Raw genomic sequence first — 19,409 nt, 5'->3', positions numbered from 1 at the left:
TTAAGAAGCTGCATAGTAACATCACTATGATATCACTATGTGTAAGGCTGGAGGATAAAAGGGACAGCCTCCATGTTAGATGTTCCCTATTGCTGGTGAGCCCTGCTGCAGACGTTCACTACTATCTGTCACTCTGTATCAGTAAGACTTCATATATACCTTCCAGGTAGAATTTTACAACCCTGTCATGGCGAGGCAAAGCCGTAAAATGTGGTGAGCTGTTCAAAAGTCCTTTGACTTTGGTAGGACCATAAAATCCTACCAGTGTAAAATTCTACCCTCTGAGTCAGGCATATAGTCAAGTAATCAACCTATGTAACTGGTAGACCCAAGGCAGACCAAGGTCTGTGCAGAGCATGTATATAGTTGTTGCTAGTAATAAACTTCATATAATTGTGCTCCACCAGAACCCTCGCCATTCTCAATTTCTTTCTTAGAATAGATAACAAAGAGATAGATCTTTTGAGATCTACATCGAGACCCTCATCATATATGGGGCAGCAGACTGCTAGCGACCACGACAGTGTCCAAAGGAAAGAATCACGCAAGGTTTCATGTTTTGAGACTTTTACAATAACGAACAAACTAAAGTCAACAAAGATTAAACATTACGTAATAATATTTATTAGTGTCACAAGTAGGCTTCCAGTAACACTACAATGAAGTTACTGTGAAAATCCCCGAGTCGTCACATTCCGGTGCCTGTTCGGGTACACTGAGGAAGAATTCAGAATGTCCAATTCAACTAACAAGCACTTCTTTCAGGACTTGTGGGAGGAAACTGGAGCACCCAGAGGAAATCCACGGGGCAGGCACGGGGAGAGTGTACAGAATCCGCAAAGACAGTGATCCAAGCTGGGAATTGAACCCAGGTCCCTGGCGCTGTGCAGCAACAGTACTCATACATAAAACCACAGATTAGGTATTTCCTCATTAACTAACAAAATGAAAATATTTTATGCCCTGCTTCTGTAGCTGTGTTTCAAACTTCCCACAGCCTTTCAGCTGGCTCTGATCTCCCTGACACACCAGTGCAAGTCTTCTAATGTTCTTTTGGCATCATTCTTTACAGTCTTCTGATTATTCTTGAAACAGTGGCTTCTTGTTCTTTAAATCTGCACAAGTCCCATCTCTTTGAATAGTTCCCACCAGCAACCTGTTTAGTGTCTAACACAAATAACAACATCATGTGATTTTCTACAGGTTCTGGTTACAAACTACATAAACCTGTCCCCAGGCAGAATTAGTATAATCACAACATACCTCATTCAGAACATTCTGTTTTACCTCAAATTGAAAGGAGACCATTTAAAACATAACTGTCATATAAAGTCCCAGATTCAAAACATAGTATCGTACCAAACGTGACGGAGAATGTCACCAGAGTCATGTTTTTCTATGCTCTCTGGCAAACACTTTGAGAAAAATGTAGTATCAGCCATTTTGCTCTGAGCTAAGGTAATGGACATCAGATACTGCTGGACCAACATTTTTTCTGTGCAACAGCCGCAGATGACACATTTTTATAAATTTTCCGGTTTCCCAAGAGAGCACAGAGTTGTCATTCAGGTCCCTCCATTAACAGGCATTGGTTATACAAATTCGGACACAGAACTAACAAAGTAAATTTTTGTTTTCCAGAAAGATTGCAGGATTTCTTAATGTTGAGGCATTCCTCAGTGGCACCATTATCAAAAAGTGACGCTCAGAGATTGACTGCTGCAAGACCATGGGGGACATTCAACAGGGATTTTCCCACCATATCGTCAAGGGGAGAACCATAAAATTCCTGGAAAAATGCCATTTACAAACATGAAAACATCTGCAGATATTCATCCTTCTTGGGTACAATCTGCAGCCATGACTCCTGGTACCTTTGCACCACAGAAGAGGACCATAGAAATATCAAAGTAAATGTAAGGATGATGGAGACTGAGAATGATTGAATCAAAAAAAAGAAAATCCTGGAAGCACATAGCACATTGGACAACACCTGTAGAGAGATCAAAGCAGCTGATGTTTGTGTGAGTTCTGGTTTTGATTAAGGGTCCATACTTCATCCATTAGATTTCCAGAAACTGCAGATTTTGTTTTCTTTCTATCTATCTCATGAATGATTCATTTCTGATGTACAACTTTTCGCTGCATGGAGTTCTCATCATAGAGGAATGATAAGGGAATCCAGAAATGGTAGTACTGTGGAAGATAAATAACTAGCTACAGCACCAGTGTTGCAGAAGACATTAGTAACCAATGCTATATCTCCAATTCACACTGTGTGTTAGTTCAACTTTCAGCTGAAAGCACAGGTCTGCAGCATTGTTCCGTGAGTCACAATTATGTCAGTTCAGTTAGTAGCCGGACCACATCAGAAACTCTGAGATACCATCCTCAGCATAGTTGGAGAGCAAATAGATATCAAATTAAGGAATTACAGACCTCATAATTTCCTCTCGAACTCATCAAAGTCACATGTTGAAAGGTGTCTTCCAGAAGATAACTGTCAAAGATAACGACTGGGATTCTCCGACCGCTGGAATTCTCTTTTCCCGCGGGCAACGCATCCCCGCCCACATTTTCCTGTCAGCGTAGAGTACCTTCAATAGGAAATCGCATTGACAAGCGGCGGGAGTAGAGAACCCCACCGCTAGCGAACGGTGCGCCGCTGAGTAACACCCGCTAGGGGACTGGAGAATGCCGTCCAACATTGCTGGGTCTAACATGAGAAATTGTGTGAATCACATCCTCCATAGCCAAAATGTATTGGAATTCATGGTGCAATATCCGTGATTAGCAGTCCACTCATGCACCAAATATAAAACTTTGCCTTTTAAAACTGACCAAAATAATTTAATTTTTTTAGAGAATTTTCCTCTGCATGCCTCTTGATTCCACGTTATGTGTGCACTGAATAGGCAGGCTGGTCATGTATTTTGCACATGCATATTTTAGGGAAATAGCAAGCGATGTTTTGTTTTATCTCAAAACAACTACACTCTCAAGAGATGGATCCTGCAGCAATTATGTATTTTTAGCTTGTAGAAACCACTGACTGATGCCCCTGATTGTTTCCCCTTGTCACAGAGGAGTCAAAAGACTATCATTAGCTGAGGCATTGGCAGCTCTGCCCTATGATGTGTCACAAGATGTCACAATTAAAGTGCAACGGTGCCAATCGTGACAGATGTGTAAACAAACCACTGATTTCCAGGCCAGATTGTGGTATAAACATCCACATCAATACAAATTACTGTGAGAATTGACTGATCCAAGGTGTATTCAACTGGAAATTAGGAAGTGCTATGTGCATTGAGCATTATGTTATCCCCTCTGATCATGATGTTGATGGAAAAAGTTGGTCATGGGCTTCAAAGAATTCTTAGACAGAAACACGAACTTCCATTGTGCCTTTAATGTAGGAAATAATCTGAAGAATTTTCACAAGGGAATAGAGAAAAGTCAACAGATGCTGAGTCAAAGGAGAGGTTAGAGGATGAGTTTTAGTGAACATATTAAAATAATAATAATAATGTTTATTGTCAGAAGAAAGCTTAGATTAACACTGCAATGAAGTTACTGTGAAAATTCCCTTGTCGCCACATTCCGGCGCCTGTTCGGGCACACTGAGGGAGAATTCAGAATATCCAAATGACCTAACAGCATGTCTTTCCAGACTTGTGGGAGGAAACCGGAGCACCCGGAGGGAACCAACGCAGACACGGGGAGAATGTGCAGACTCCGCACAGACAGTGACCCAAGCTGGGAGTCGAACCTGGGACCCAGGGGCTGTGAAGCAACAGCGCTAACCACTGTGCTATCAAAGTGAAGAGGGAGGTGGGAAGGTACAGAGGTACAGAGAGGGAATTCTGACAATGGGATATAACACACAGAAGCATGATTGACAGTAGCGGAACAGATTAAGAACTTGGACTTGGTGAAATTGAGAATTTGAGGGGGGAATTGTAGGACTGAAAGATAATGATGAGATTGTTGATGGATTTGAACATAGAATTCAAATTTAAAATGTCAGCTGTTGGGAGACTTAGAAGGCTATGTGTGTCACTGAGACTTGGAGTTATAAGAAAACTAGACTTGGTGTGTGATAGAATGTAGACAGAAGAGCTCTGATTTAACTGAGACATGCAAACAGTAGAAGATGGAAGACCAGCCAAGAGGTCATTGCGGCAATCGAGTTTGAAAATAACAAAGGCCTGGCTGAGGGTCTCAGCATAGAGAAGAGGTACTGAACTCCAACAGGGAAAAACAATGTTACAAAGAAGAAAGTTGTACTTTTTAGAAGAACGAACATGGATTGCAGGCTTGCCATTGGGGCCAAATAGGACAAACCATTTCAGAGGCAGTTAACCATCTACTTTAGGTCTAGAATCACATGCAAGCCATGCTGGGAAAAGAGCAGATTAATAAACTATATATGAGATTTTACAATAATCAGCGATAGTTGTAATGATCGCCATTGTTGAGACCAGGTTTCAATTCGAGATTTATTAATTGAATTTAAATGCCACCAGCTACCATTGCCTGGTGAGATTTGAACGCATCTCCCCAGAGCATGAGCCTGAGCATTGGAATTACAAATCTAGTTTACCATTATGCCACCATGGTCAGAGGAGAAGATGCAATCACTGAAGGAATGCATAATTTTGGTGATACAGGCAGCACACAAATGTTGTGATGCCTACTGATTTAAATGATAGTGGCATGCAGCCCAGCAATAAGCATGTACCTGAGCAACTTCATGCCTCAGCAGGGATCCAAGTTCATGCTATTTAGAGCTAGTCTGAACTACACACACCAACTTGCTCTACTTGAAAGTAAGGTGCATTCTCACTGGAGCAGCGACTGGAACTGGTTCAAGAGTCTGTGAGCAGAATGAGGAGTGCAACTGGCATAAAAGGCTGGGGAATGTGCTGCAAACATCTCTAATACCACTAGAGACTTTGGTGCAGTAGGTGGACAGGAATAGAGAGGTCTGCTTCTCTCAGGGGGCCAAAAGACCCTACAGTTAGAAACTACAAAGGCAGTGGGAGAAGAGGGCTGTCACAGCAAATGCCAACAGTCTAGATCTGGAGATCTGGATGCAATGCAGCAAAAGGTTTAATAAACCCATACGGGTGGACAAGGTCTTTGAATGCATCCTAATTTGCCACTTCCTTACAAATGAACCACCAGCATGGCACGCTTCTCGATTTACCACACATATTACTCACCAGCCAAACATCTCTAATGAGCAACAGTCACACAAAACATTCCTCATTGCCTCATCATTTCTTCAGATCCCATTTCTCTCTCACCCCACAATCTATTCTGGTTCATAAGCTGCAAGTGGCGGAAGCATGCATCTTTTACTGTCATGCCCCCACCTCCCTCACTCTGACCCTATCTCTAATAACCTGCATGGGACATACGGTGTGGGGACGATTGTTTTTCCCGTGCTCCTGGAGAAGTATGAGTCTCCAGCTGGGGGGGGGGTAGCTTACCCGTATTTGTACAAAAGGTTGGTCAGTCTGCAACCGACCAACAGGAGAGGAGAAAGTACCAGTGAGGTTCTACCGGTACTCATGTATATAACTGTTGTAAAATAAATGTGGTTTACTTTTTGCCTACTTTGGACTCCCTGTGCCTTATTAAACTGGCGATGAGAATAAACCTGGAACTGTTGAGTGCAACCTCTCCAGCTGAGCCACATCCCCACGTTGATTTTTTTTTCTGGACCATGCTGCGAAGTTGGGTGATTGATGATGCCTCTGTTTGGGCTTTTAGATGCCCAAAAACCTGCAGAAACCTGGAATCAGTACGCAGAGCGAATGCAGTACTTCTTCAGAGCCAATAATATCACACAAAATGAGTATCGTAATATTGCTGATGGCGTGCGGAGTGCCTACGTTTGGAGAGATCTGGGGCTCACGTTTCTGGCAGCGCCCGACTCGATGATGATCGACCATCTCGTTATATTGATTGGACAGCATTTTAACCCAACCCCGTCTATCATCATTCAGCGTACAGGGTCAGTATGGTAGAGAGGTCCGCCAGGGAGTCCGTTGCAGAAGATACTTTGTGACTTCAAAAGATCGTTGAATGTTGCGAGTCGGGATATGCTCCATGAATGTTTGGTCTGTGGGGTAAAGGACAACGAAACTCAGAAGAAACATCCGGGCGAAAGTTCCCTCATGTTTTGACAAGCGCTACAAATCTCTCTTTCTCAAGAAAATGCGGGACGGGGCGTTCAAGAGTTACAGGGCATGGAAGTGAATATTGTCTGGCACCGCCCTCCACATGGTTCCTCTATGTCTCAGAAGGAATGCGCGGTGAATCCTGCCTGTGGTCATGGGGCCGCACACCTTCCCAAGACTCCACTGACAGCAGTTCCGCCCCCTGCGTGAAGTTCAGACATCGGGCCAGACATAGTCGCTGGTGGCAGAAGCGCTGAAGTCCCGGGCACCCTGGTCATGGTAGGCATCGACACCGTGGTAAGATCTTGTGTTTGGATGACCCAGAAGAACATAGAACATAGAATGATACAGCGCAGTACAGGCCCTTCGGCCCACGATGTTGCACCGAAACAAAAGTCATCTAACCTACACTATGCCATTATCATCCATATGCTTATCCAATAAGCTTTTAAATGCCCTCAATGTTGGCGAGTTCACTACTGTTGCAGGTAGGGCATTCCACGGCCTCACTACTCTTTGCGTAAAGAACCTACCTCTGACCTCTGTCCTATATCTATTACCCCTCAGTTTAAAGCTATGTCCCATCGTGCCAGCCATTTCCATCCGCGGGAGAACGCTCTCACTGTCCACCCTATCCAACCCCCTGATCATTTTGTATGCCTCTATTAAGTCTCCTCTTAACCTTCTTCTCTCCAACGAAAACAACCTCAAGTCCATCAGCCTTTCCTCATAAGATTTTCCCTCCATACCAGGCAACATCCTGGTAAATCTCCTCTGCACCCGCTCCAAAGCCTCCACGTCCTTCGTATAATGCGGTGACCAGAACTGTACGTAATACTCCAAATGCGGCCGTACCAGAGAGTCCTCAAGAGTCTGAGGATGAGGCCAAGATGCACTTCAATTGTGTTGGTGCACCGTGTAGCCTCGATTTGTATTCCAGTACAAATCAATGGACATTTTCTGTGGATGAAGTTGGACACCGGAGCGCTGTTTCGATAGTGGCACAACGCACCTTTGACCAGATCAAACAGGAAGTGAGTACCTTGTAGTTGACGGGCACGGCAGCTCGGTTGGCCACGTATACGGGTGAGCATTTTTACATCGTGGGGTCTACATTCGCTCCAGTGGTTTACGGCGGTCAGTCCCTGCGCCTTCTCTCGTTGTGGTACAATGTTTTCATCAATACATCTTTAGTCGTCAATTTGTCGGCAGAACTGACCGTAAGCCGCTACTCTGACTCTTTCGTGAGGACAAGGCGGTCCTGCCGATCACATCCACATGGATCCAGAGCTGGGCTTTGCTGCGAGCTCCATACAAGCACTCTTTTGAACACTATTCAGGGACACAAATTGCGAATGTGCATGCATTGAGTTGTCTTCCCCTATCGTGGCTGGGGGTCCACCGGATGACGGCCATCATGTCCCCAGCGACCATAGAGCGCCTGTGAACTTCTTTTTTGATCCATGGTATACCCAAGATGCTCGTCACTGATAATGGAGCTGCATTTACGAGCACTTTTGCAAAGTGCAACGGGTTTCAGCATGTCCCCACTGCAACTTATCATCTGCCGTTAATTACTTAACCGAGAAAGCCGTCCAGATGGTGAAAAGAGGGCTGAAGAAGCAGTCTGTGGGCTCAATGGATACCTGACTGGCAAAATTCCTGTTTTCCTACTGGACCACTCCTCACACAGTGACTGTGATGGCCCCTGCTGAGCTGTTAATGGATCGACGGCTTTGGATGTGACTGTGTTTGCTGAAGCCAGACATCGGCGCCAAGGAACGCAATAGCCAAGAATTGCAAGGCCTTGGCCCGGATCGACTTTAACCTCTTCAATGCTTCACACCTGATGACGAGGCCTACAGTCATAACTTTGCCGACAGTGTTTGCTGGCTCTCTGGGTTCACCGTTCATCAATTGGGTCCTGTGTCTTACCAGGTTTGTGTTCATGGGAAGCTTTCCAGTTCCATTGAAGTACGTCTGGCTGTGACACCTTCGTTGTCTCGTGACGCAGACATTCCTGACATCCTGTCCCCAGACTCCAAAATGGAGTCCCAAATGGCTGGAATCTTCGATATCAGTGTCATGGTTCTGCCGCACTCAGCCCTAAACGTCATTCATCAGCCGATCCAACTCCACCTTTTGACGGCAGCCTGCCGGAGCCGAATCCTCTTTATCATCCAGCTGCTGCAAGTGGTGCACCAGTTTCTTCTTGGTCAATGGTTTTTTCAACTTCATCATCCTTCAAAGGGGTCTTCGGACTTTTGGGGAAGGAATGTAATAACCTGCACAGGTCATAGAGTGCAGGGATGATCAGTTTCCACATGCTCCTTGAGGAGTACAAGCTCCCCCGCTAGCGGCATGATAGAACAAAGAAAGAACAAAGAAAAATTACAGCACAGGAACAGGCCCTTTGGCCCTCCAAGCCTGTGTTGATCCAGATGGTCTATCTAAAACTGTCGCCTATTTTATAAGGATCTGTATCCCTCTGCTCCCTGCCCATTCATGTATCTGCCTCTTAACCTCTTAAGACCTCTTAAATGACGCTATCGTGCCCGCCTCTACCACCTCCGCCGGCAATGCGTTCCAGGCACCCACCACCCTCTGCGTAAAGAGCTTTCCACGCATATCTCCCTGAAACTTTTCCCCTCTCACCTTGAACTCGTGACCCCTAGTAAGTGAGTCCCCCACTCTGGGAAAAAAGCTTCTTGCTATCCACCCTGTCTATACCTCTCATGATTTTGTAGACCTCAATCAGGTCCCTCCTCAACCTCCGTCTTTCTAATGAAAATAATCCTAATCTACTCAACCTCTCTTCATAGCTAGCACCCTCCATACCAGGCAACATCCTGGTGAACCGCCTCTGCACCTTCTCCAAAGTATCCACATCCTTTTGGTAATGTGGCGACCAGAACTGTACGCAGATTCCAAATGTGGCCGAACCAAAGTCTTATACAACTGTAACATGACCTGCCAACTCTTGTACTCAATACCCCTTCCGATGAAGGAAAGCATGCCGTAAGCCTTCTTGACCACTCTATCGACCTGCGCAGCTACCTTCAGGGTACAATGGACCTGAACACCCAGATCTCTCTGTACATCAATTTTCCCCAGGGCTTTTTCATTTACCGTACAGTTCGCTCTTGAATTGGATCTTCCAAAATGCATCACCTCGTATTTGCCAGGATTGAACTCCATCTGCCATTTCTCCGCCCAACTCTCCAATCTATCTATATTCTGCTGTATTCTCTGACAGTCCCCTTCACTATCTGCTACTCCACCAATCTTAGTGTCATTTGCAAACTTGCTAATCAGACCACCTATACCTTCCTCCAGATCATTTATGTATATCACAAACAACAGTGGTCCAGCACGGATCCCTGTGGAACACCACTGGTCACAGTTCTCCATTTTGGGAAACTCCCTTCCACTGCTACTCTCTGTCTCCTGTTGCCCAGCCAGTTCTTTATCCATCTAGCTAGTACACCCTGAACCCCATACGACTTCACTTTCTCCATCAGCCTACCATGGGGAACCTTATCAAATGCCTTACTGAAGTCCATGTATATGACATCAACAGCCCTTCCCTCATCAATCAACTTTGTCACTTCCTCAAAGAATTCTATTAAGTTGGTAAGGCATGACCTTCTCTGCACAAAACCATGTTGCCTATCACTGATAAGCCCATTTTCTTCCAAATGGGAATGGATCCTATCCCTCAGTATCTTCTCCAGCAGCTTCCTACCACTGACGTCAGGCTCACCGGTCTATAATTACCTGGATTATCCTTGCTACCTCTTAAGCAAGGCAACAACATTAGCAATTCTCCAGTCCTCCGGTACCTCACCCGTGTTCAAGGATGCTGCAAAGATATCTGTTAAGGTCCCAGCTATTTCATCTCTCACTTCCCTCAGTAACCTGGGATAGTTCCCATCTGGACCTGGGGACTTGTCCACCTTAATGCCTTTTAGAATACCCAACACATCCTCCCTTCTTATGCCGACTTGACCTAGAGTAATCAAACATCTATCCCTAACTTCAACATCCGTCATGTCCCTCTCCTCAGTGAATACCGATGCAAAGTACTCGTTAAGAATCTCACCCATTTTCTCTGACTCCATGCATAACTTTCCTCCTTTGTCCTTGAGTGGGCCAACCCTTTCTCTAGTTATCCTCTTGCTCCTTATATCTGAATAAAAGGCTTTGGGATTTTCCTTAACCCTGTTTGCTGAAGATATTTCATGACCCCTTTTAGCCCTCTTGATTCCACATTTCAGATTGGTCCTACATTCCCGATATTCTTCCAAAGCTTTGTGTTTCTTCAGTCGCCTAGACCTTAGGTATGCTTCCTTTTTCGTCTTTGCTAGTCTCACAATTTCACCTGTCATTCATGGTTCCCTAATCTTGCCATTTCTATCCCTCATTTTCACAGGGACATGTCTGTCCTGCACTCTAATCAACCTCTCTTTAAAAGCCTCCCACATAGCAAATGTGGATTTACCTTCAATCAGCTGCTCCCAATCCACATTCTGCAGCTCCTGCCGAATTTTGGTATAGTTGGCCTTCCCTCAATTTAGCACTCTTCCTTTAGGACCACTCTCATCTTTGTCCATGAGTATTCTAAAACTTACGGAATTGTGATCACTATTCCCAAAGTAATCCCCGACTGAAACTTCAACCACCTGGCCGGGCTCATTCCCCAACACCAGTCTGGCCCCTTCCCGAGTTGGACTATTTACATACTGCTCTAGAAAACTCTCCTGGATGCTCCTTACAAATTCTGCTCCATCTAGACCTCTGACATTAAGTGTTTCCCAGTCAATGTTGGGAAAATTAAAATCTCCTATCACCACCACCCTGTTGCTCCTACATCTTTCAACGAACAAAGAACAAAGAAATGTACAGCACAGGATCAGGCCCTTCGGCCCTCCAAGCCCGTGCCGACCATGCTGCCCGACTAAACTACAATCTTCTACACTTCCTGGGTCCGTATCCCTCTATTCCCATCCTATTCATGTATTTGTCAAGATGACCCTTACATGTCACTATCGTCCCTGCTTCCACCACCTCCTCCGGTAGCGAGTTCCAGGCACCCACTACCCTCTGCGTAAAAAACTTGCCTCGTACATCTACTCTAAACCTTGCCCCTCTCACCTTAAACCTATGCCCCATAATCTGTTTACATATTTGTACCTCTATCTCACGCTCACTGTTGGGAGGTCTTTAGTACAGCCCCAACATTGTTACCGCACCCTTCCTATTTCTGAGCTCTGCCCATATCGCCTCACTGCTCGAGTCCTTCATAGTGCTCTCCTTCAGCATATCCTCTCTGACCAGTAATGCAACTCCTCCACCCCTTTTACCTCCCCCTCTATCCCGCCTGAAGCATCGATATCCTGAGATATTTAGTTGCCAATCATGCCCTTCCCTCAACCAAGTCTCAGTAATAGCAATAACATCATAATCCCAGGGTCTAATCCAAGCCCTAAGTTCATCTGCCTTACCTACTACACTTCTTGCATTAAAACAAATGTACCTCAGACCACCAGTCCCTTTGCGTTCATTATCTGCTCCCTGCCTACTCTTCCCCTTAGTCACGCTGACTTCATGATCTAGTTCCTTACAGGCTTTAGTTACTACCTCCTTACTGTCCACTAACCTCCTCATTTGGTTCTCATCCCTCTGCCACATTAGTTTAAACCCTCCCCAACAGCGTTAGCAAAAGCACCCCCAAGGACATTGGTTCCAGTCTGGCCCAGGTGTAGACCGTCCAATTTGTAGTAGTTCCACCTCCCCCAGAACCGGTCCCAATGTCCCAAAAATCTGAACCACTCCCTCCTGCACCATCTCTCAAGCCACGCATTCATCCTGCCTATTCTTTCATTTCTACTCTGACTACCACATGGCACTGGTAGCAATCCTGAGATTACTACCTCTGAGGTCCAACTTTTTAACTTTGCTCCCAACTCCCTAAATTCTGCTTGTAGGACCTCATCCCATGTTTTACCTATATCATTGATGCCTATATGCACCACGACAACTGGATGTTCACCCTCCCCCTTCAGAATGTTCTGCAGCCGATCTGAGACATCCCTGCCCCGTGCACCTGGGAGGCAACATACCATTCGGGAGTCACGTTTTTGACCACAGAACCGCCTATCTACTCCGCTTACAATTGAATCCCCTATGACTATAGCCCTTCCACTCTTTTTCCCGCCCTTCTGTACAGCAGAGCCAGCCACGGTGCCATGAACCTGGCTACTGCTGCCTTCCCCTGGTGAGCCATCTCCCCCAACAGTTTCCAAAACCGTATACCTGTTTTGGAGGGAGATGACCGCAGGGGACACCTGCACTGCCGTCCTGCTTTTTCTCTGCCTTTTGGTTACCCATTCCCTTTCTCCCTCAGCAATCCTAATCTGTGGTGTGACCAATTTGCTAAACGTGCTATCCATGACCTCCTCAGCATCGCGGATGCTCCAAAGTGAGTCCATCCACAGCTCCAGAGCCGTCATGCGGTCGAACAAGAGCTGCAGTTGGATACACTTCCCACATGTGAAGGAGCCAGGGACATCAGCCACGTCCCTGAGCTCCCACATTGAGCAAGAGGAGCAGAACACGGGTCTGAGATCTCCTGCCATTTTTAATCTTAAGGTTAACTTAGTCCAACTATAATATCAAATAATAGATAAATGAAAAAGGGGAAAAAAAAGAAAAATTGTTACCAATCACACGATAAAAAAAAATAGAAATAGAAAAACCCTACCTTATCAACACACCTCAGGGAAAAGAAAAACTACTTACCAGTCACCAGCCAATCACTTACCTGCTGGCTGTGACGTCACGGTTCAACTTCTTTCGACTTCTACCTGCCCTCGACTCTCCCACTTGATCTTTACTCAGCTGGGATCCTTAGAGTGATTGTTTTTTTTGGTTAGGGGAGGAGGTAGAGAGGGAAGCACTGAAGAAGTGTTTGGGGTTTAACTGTCACTTGACAACAGCTTCTCCACAAACCACCTTCTGGATACAGTGACCGCAATGCACTGATGCAAATTTTCCCCGCAACAGCCAATCAGCGGCTCCGCTCTGCTGCCCTCTGCTGGATGCTTGCCTTCACTGGAACACGACGGGTGTCTTGCTCAGGTACACCTTCTGGATACAGTGACCTCTGCTCATCTGCCCTTTGCTGGATACAGGTCAGCTAGTCTGGAACTGACCGACAGGAGAGGAGAGAGTACCTGGTGAGTTTCTAACGGTACTCATGTATACAACTGTTGTAAACTAAATGCTGTTTATTTTCAGATTATTTTGGACTCCCCATGCCTTGTTAAATTATCCTTGTGCCTTATTCCTTTTAGATGCCCAAGAACTGCCATGGCTAGGAACTGGAGGGGGAACTGAGAAGAATGATGAGCAAGAAACACCATCACTCAATCACACTCACAAAAACAAGGTCAGGTAGTGTATGAACCTTCAAGGGTAGTATTGATGTGGGGGCTGTATGTGGTGAGTCACTGCTCATGCAATAGTGAGAGCCCGGTGAGGAGGCTCGGAAAGTATGGGTGACAAATCCACTGAGGGTGAGCTCACACATGAGATCACACAATGAAGATTTTAATGAACATTGACATAAAAAGAGTGATATGTATGAACATAGAAATATTTCAGCAGGCCTGCCGGACTGCCCGCTGCCACTATCAAGGATCATGAAGGAATGTGGCTCTATTGTCACAGACCTTTACGTAGAGCTTGTAACGTCTCCTTTGTAATGTGTTGGCTGATTCTTCTGAACCTGGGGAGGGGGGGCGGCAGTGAATCCTCATCCTCTCTCAGGATGACAGCATGTGCGTTGCCATCACTGTCCAAAGACAGACCTTCTAGCCCACAGCTGTTCAATGGTACTCTGAAAGATCATCTGCACTCTTCCCCATGAAAGTCAGCCTTTTACCAGCCATGCTGCAGCTACTGAGGTAGCCATGGAGCACAGGCCAGGCAAAGGCACCTGAAGGGCAGACACCAGAGGAATGTACAAAGACAGACACCAGAGGACTGCATAAAGACAGACACTAAGGAATGCACAAAGGTGATTAGTTGACCTTTATTTGACATATTGAGCAACTTATTGGATAAAATTGGATGTGATTTTTGCTGAAACGACAAAATTAAGGCAGCTGATCAGGAAAACCCCTGAGGAATTCCCAGAATCCCAATGTAAATACAAATTCCTAACCTTCATCTTCATTTGTTTCATGATGATCTGTAATTTATGCTCTCTACATTGCAGAATAGTTCTTTTCCAATTTATCTTCAAAAACCTCAAAACATTGAACATTTCTGTCAGAACTCTTAATCTAATAAAAGGAGCCCAGCTTGCTTTGTGTTTCTCATTTTCATCTTTGTAGAGATCTACTATGCGGATCTAGTGGCACTTGCGAACACTAAAACTCAGTAGAAATTTGAGTTAACACTTCTTGGGTACAAAATAAGAATCGTTTGTTGTCTTCTATTTGATCACAATTGAGAATCACTTAAATCTTATTCTCTAATAAGTCTGGTATGCAAAAGGACTCAAAGAGAAGTAATTCGTACACAATTTAACTTTCAAATGATACAGAAATGATTTTCTTGCTTGCGGCAAACAGCTTGCATTCACTTCAAGAGAACATAGAACATAGAATGTTACAGCGCAGTACAGGCCCTTTGGCCCTCGATGTTGCGCCGGCCTGTGAAACCACTCTAAATCCCATCTACACTAGTCCCTTATCGTCCATATGTCTATCCAATGACCATTTGAATGCCCTTAATGTTGGCGAGTCCACTACTGTTGAAGGCAGGGCATTCCACGCCCTCACTACTCTCTGAGTAAAGAACCTATCTCTGACATCTGTCCTATATCTATCTCCGCTCAATTTAAAGCTATGTCCCCTCGTGCTAGACATCACCATCCGAGGAAAAAGGCTCTCACTGTCCACCCGATCAATTCCTCTGATCATCTTGTATGCCTCAATTAAGTCACCTCTTAACTTCTTCTCCCTAACGAAAACAGCCTCAAGTCCCTCAGCCTTCCCTCATAAGATCTTCCCTCCAAACCAGGCAACATTCTGGTAAATCTCCTCTGCACCCTTTCCGAAGCTTCCACATCCTTCCTAAAATGCGGCGACCAGAATTGCACGCAATACTCCAAATGCGGCCGCACCAGAGTTTTGTACAGCTGCAACATGACCTCATGGCTCCGAAACTCAATCCCTCTACCAATAAATATAACACACCGTACGTCTTCTTAACATCCCTCTCAACCTGGGTGGAAACTTTCAGAGATCTATGTACATGGACACCGAGATCTCTCTGCTCATCCACACTATCAAGAATCTTACCATGCCCAGTACTCTGTCTTCCTGTTATTCCTTCCAAAATGAATCACCTCACACATTTCTGCATTGAACTCTATTTGCCACCTCTCAGCCCAGCTCTGCAGCTTATCTATTTCCCTCTGTAACCTGTAACATTCTTCTGCACTGTCCACAACTCCAACGACTTTAGTGTCATCTGCAAATTTACTCACCCATCCTTCTACTCCCTCCAGAGTTAGAGTGGAAAAGTGAAAATATAGAGATAGAGAATAGTTTAGATCAAAGTATAGAATGATCCAGGATAAAGATGGCCGTACGGACTATCACAGTTGTACTGAATCATATCAGTCTTTCACCATCTATCTACACCCCTATGTAATCTTAATTGGTTTGGGTTAAAATCAAATGAGTTTGATTTGACGGATAGCTGTCAGTCTTTAATGTGCAACATTAGCTTGAAATGTTTCATAAATGAATTCTTGTATGTGTTATGGAATGCGATTCTATGATGTTATCATGACCGGCTTGAACTGACTTCTTGCTTACTTAGCTGTTATCAACATTGAGAACAATGGTGCCTTGATATTACCATGTCGTTGCTATGCTGTTGCCATAGAGCCTGCCCTGTCCTTGGACACTGTCTTGTCAAAGTGTTTGCTTTAATCCATCAGATTTTTCTGTGTTTCTGTTGAATTATGTGTTTTTATGTTGTAGAATTTGTGCTGTGTCATGCTATTTCGTAAGCTGTATGTTTTGAGATGACCTGAGGCTATGAGTGAATTTAAAATGGGTATTTAGTAAGACAGGGGCTTAATATTTAGCTATCTTTTACCTATTAGATGTGTTCGAAAACAGTTGGCTTCTACAATCTTGCTCCTCTAATTGCTGTCAGTAATTGCTAAGTGTTCAATAACAACAACCTACATTTATATAACACCTTTAACATAATGAAATGCTCAAGGCACTTCACAGGAACACTAAAAAACAAAGCATGTCAAGAAGTCACATAAGGAGATATTAGGTCAGATTGTGAAAAGTTTGGGTTCCGAGGTAGGTTTCTTAAAGAAGGAAAGTGACCTAGAGAGACACAGGGAGGTGTGGAGAGTGTATTCTACAGCATTGAGCCTGGGAAAATGAAAGCACAACCACCAATGATGGAATAAGTAAAATTGAGGATGCACAAGTGGCCAGAATAAGAGGAACACAGATATGTCGGCAGGTTGCAGGGCTGGAGGGAGGAGGTTGCAGAGATGGGCAGGAACAGAAACATAGATGGAACATAGGTGGCACAGTGGTTAGCACTGCTCCCTCACAGCACCAGGGACCTGGGACCGATTCCAACCTTGGGTAATGGTCTGTGTGCATGTTCTCTCAGTGTCTGCGTGGGTTTCCTCAGGGTGCTCCGGTTTCCTCCCATAGCCAAAAGATGTGCAGGTTCAGTGGATTGACCATGATCAATGCGCAGGGTTAAAGTATACAATACAAGCAGCATAAAGTTAATGAGTTAAGTCTGACAGAGATGTGAGAACAGTTTAAATAGCAATGCTGAATAGTTTCCATTGGAATTTTATTTTCCATTGCACATTACCCTCAGGGCATTGATTACAGTGCTGCATGTGCATTTTTATGAGGAATGCTAGTCGGTACATTCTGTACTATTGGAAATGAGCTGATCTGCATACTCACAAAGTCAGTTATATCCTGTGGCTGTGATTCGGTATATATTACATTCACACACGTAGAACATGGCAGGAAGTATGTGTATGGTCACAGGAGAGCACATCTCCAAGCAGCATCTGAAAATAGAAGCAGAGGGGTTCAGAGCAGACCAAGTTTCAAGGAAATAATTCATTATTATTTTTAAACCGTATTTACTGTTCAACTGCCTAAACGTTGGGTGTATTTACATCAAAGTGACTTGCTCCACAAACAAAGATAGAGTAACATTTCCGAGGAGCTTCTCACATGCTCCTAGAGTAATTTGGCAAAAGATCAATGGCAACCTGGAGACACGGTGTAAACCACAGAATGTTTACCTGTGTGATAAGAGGAGAACAAAGAAAGATAATCATTTTAAAATTTTGATCAGAAGCCACTACTTTATTTTAACTGTATACATGTTGGATTTGAGCTGTACATTTTCTAGTTGTGTACTTATTTTGAGGGTTAAGCTAATCTGTTGAGAGGAGGTTCCATTATTTGTAAAGCTATCAGCTGATCTTCCGTGGCGCTGTACACAGAGTCCGTAGCAATTGTAGTCCTCAGGTGAAGCTCAGAATCACAGAATAATCTAGTGCAGAAGAGGCCCTTTGGCCCATCGAGTCTGCGTCGACACATGAAAAACACCTAATCCTATTTGCCAGCACTTGGCCCATAGCCTTGAATGTTATGATGTGCCAAGTGCACATCCAGGTACTTTTTAAAGGCTGTCCATTCCAAACCTTCACCAGCCTCTGAGTAAAAAGGTTTTTCCTCAAATCCCCCCTAAACCTCCTGTCCCTCACCTTGTACTTGTGTCCTCTCGTAACTGACCCTTCAACTAAGGGGAACAGTTGGGCAGCACGGTGATTGCAGCCTCACGGTGCTGAGGACCCGGTTTTGATCCTGTCCATGTGGAGTTTGCACATTCTCCCCGTGTCTGCGTGGGTCTCACCCGACAACCCAAAAAGGTGTGCAGGGTAGGTGGATTGGCCACGCTAAATTGCCCCTTAATTGGTAAAAAATTTGGGTACTCTAAATTTAACAACTAAGGGGAGCAGTTGCTCCCGAACCGCCCTGTCCATCCCCCTCATAATTTTGTACACCTCAATCAGGTCACCCCCGCAGTCCTCTCTGCTCCAGCGAAAACAACCCAAAACTACCCAACTTCTCTTCATAACTTTAATGTTCCATCCCAGGCAACATCCTGGTGAATCGCCTCTGCATCCCCTCCAGTACAATCACATCCTTCCTATAATGTGGCGACCGGAATTGCATACAGTACTACAGGTGTGGCCTCACAAATGTTTGATACAAGATGGGGTGATGTGTGATAACTGGACTGGGGAGAAGGCGGGTCTTGGGAAAGAAATACATTTCTTTAGTCATTTTTTAAAAAGGGGTGGCACAATGGCACAGTGGTTAGCACTGCTGTTTCACAGTGCCAGGGACTGGGCTCAATTCCAGCTTTGAGCAACTGTGTGGAGTTGTACGTTCCCCCTGTGTCTGTGTGGGTTTCCTCCGGGTACTCCGGTTTCCTCAAAAAGTCCAAAGGTGTGTAGGTTAGGTGGATTGGTCATGCTAAATTGTCCCTTAGTGTCCAGGGATGTGTAGGTTAGGTTGAAGGGTTATATGAATAGGGCAAGGAAGTGGGCTTGGTTGGAATACTCTTTCAGAGGTTCGACGTGGACTCGATGGGCCGAATGGCCTCCTTCTGCACTGTAGGGATGCTATGATTCAACGGTAATCCAATTCTTCTCTTCAACTCATGTACCCTCAGCCGGATTCTCCGTTCCTGAGACTAAGGGCAGGATTTACCGACCACCCCACTGTGTACATTTAGGCAGCGGAGGCGGTGTGCACATCCGGTAAATCCCACCCTTTGTGTTGACGCCGGGGCAGGATTAATGGCGTTCAGAGCGGCATAGAGGCGCAGTGGTGAGCATTGCTGCCTCACGACGCCAAGGACACGAGTTCGATACCGGTCTCGGGTCACTGTCCATGTGGTGTCTGCACATCCAAACATGTACAGGGTAGGTGGATTGGCCCTCCTAAATTGCCCCTTAATTGGAAAAAAAAAATTGCGTACTCTAAATTTATCGTAAAAAAAGGATTAGTGGAGTTCTACGACAGCAAAACTGCGCTGCACCTGAACCAATTCAATGACCATTAA

The 19,409-nt window shown here is 45.0% G+C and overlaps 1 long non-coding RNA gene across 1 annotated transcript; it reads right to left on the bottom strand.

Annotated features, from left to right (window-relative positions):
- Window positions 1-609: 609 nt before the first annotated feature.
- Window positions 610-17,544, bottom strand: LOC140391394 (uncharacterized). Its single transcript, XR_011935038.1, has 3 exons — window positions 17,446-17,544; window positions 17,225-17,334; window positions 610-1,167 (listed from the first exon to the last, which is right to left on the bottom strand). It is a non-coding gene; the product is annotated as an uncharacterized lncRNA (long non-coding RNA).
- Window positions 17,545-19,409: the final 1,865 nt, after the last annotated feature.

Source organism: Scyliorhinus torazame, chromosome 15 (assembly GCF_047496885.1).
Source record: "Scyliorhinus torazame isolate Kashiwa2021f chromosome 15, sScyTor2.1, whole genome shotgun sequence".
Taxonomy (NCBI): domain Eukaryota; kingdom Metazoa; phylum Chordata; class Chondrichthyes; order Carcharhiniformes; family Scyliorhinidae; genus Scyliorhinus; species Scyliorhinus torazame.
This window is presented reverse-complemented; position numbering and strand designations above follow the sequence as displayed.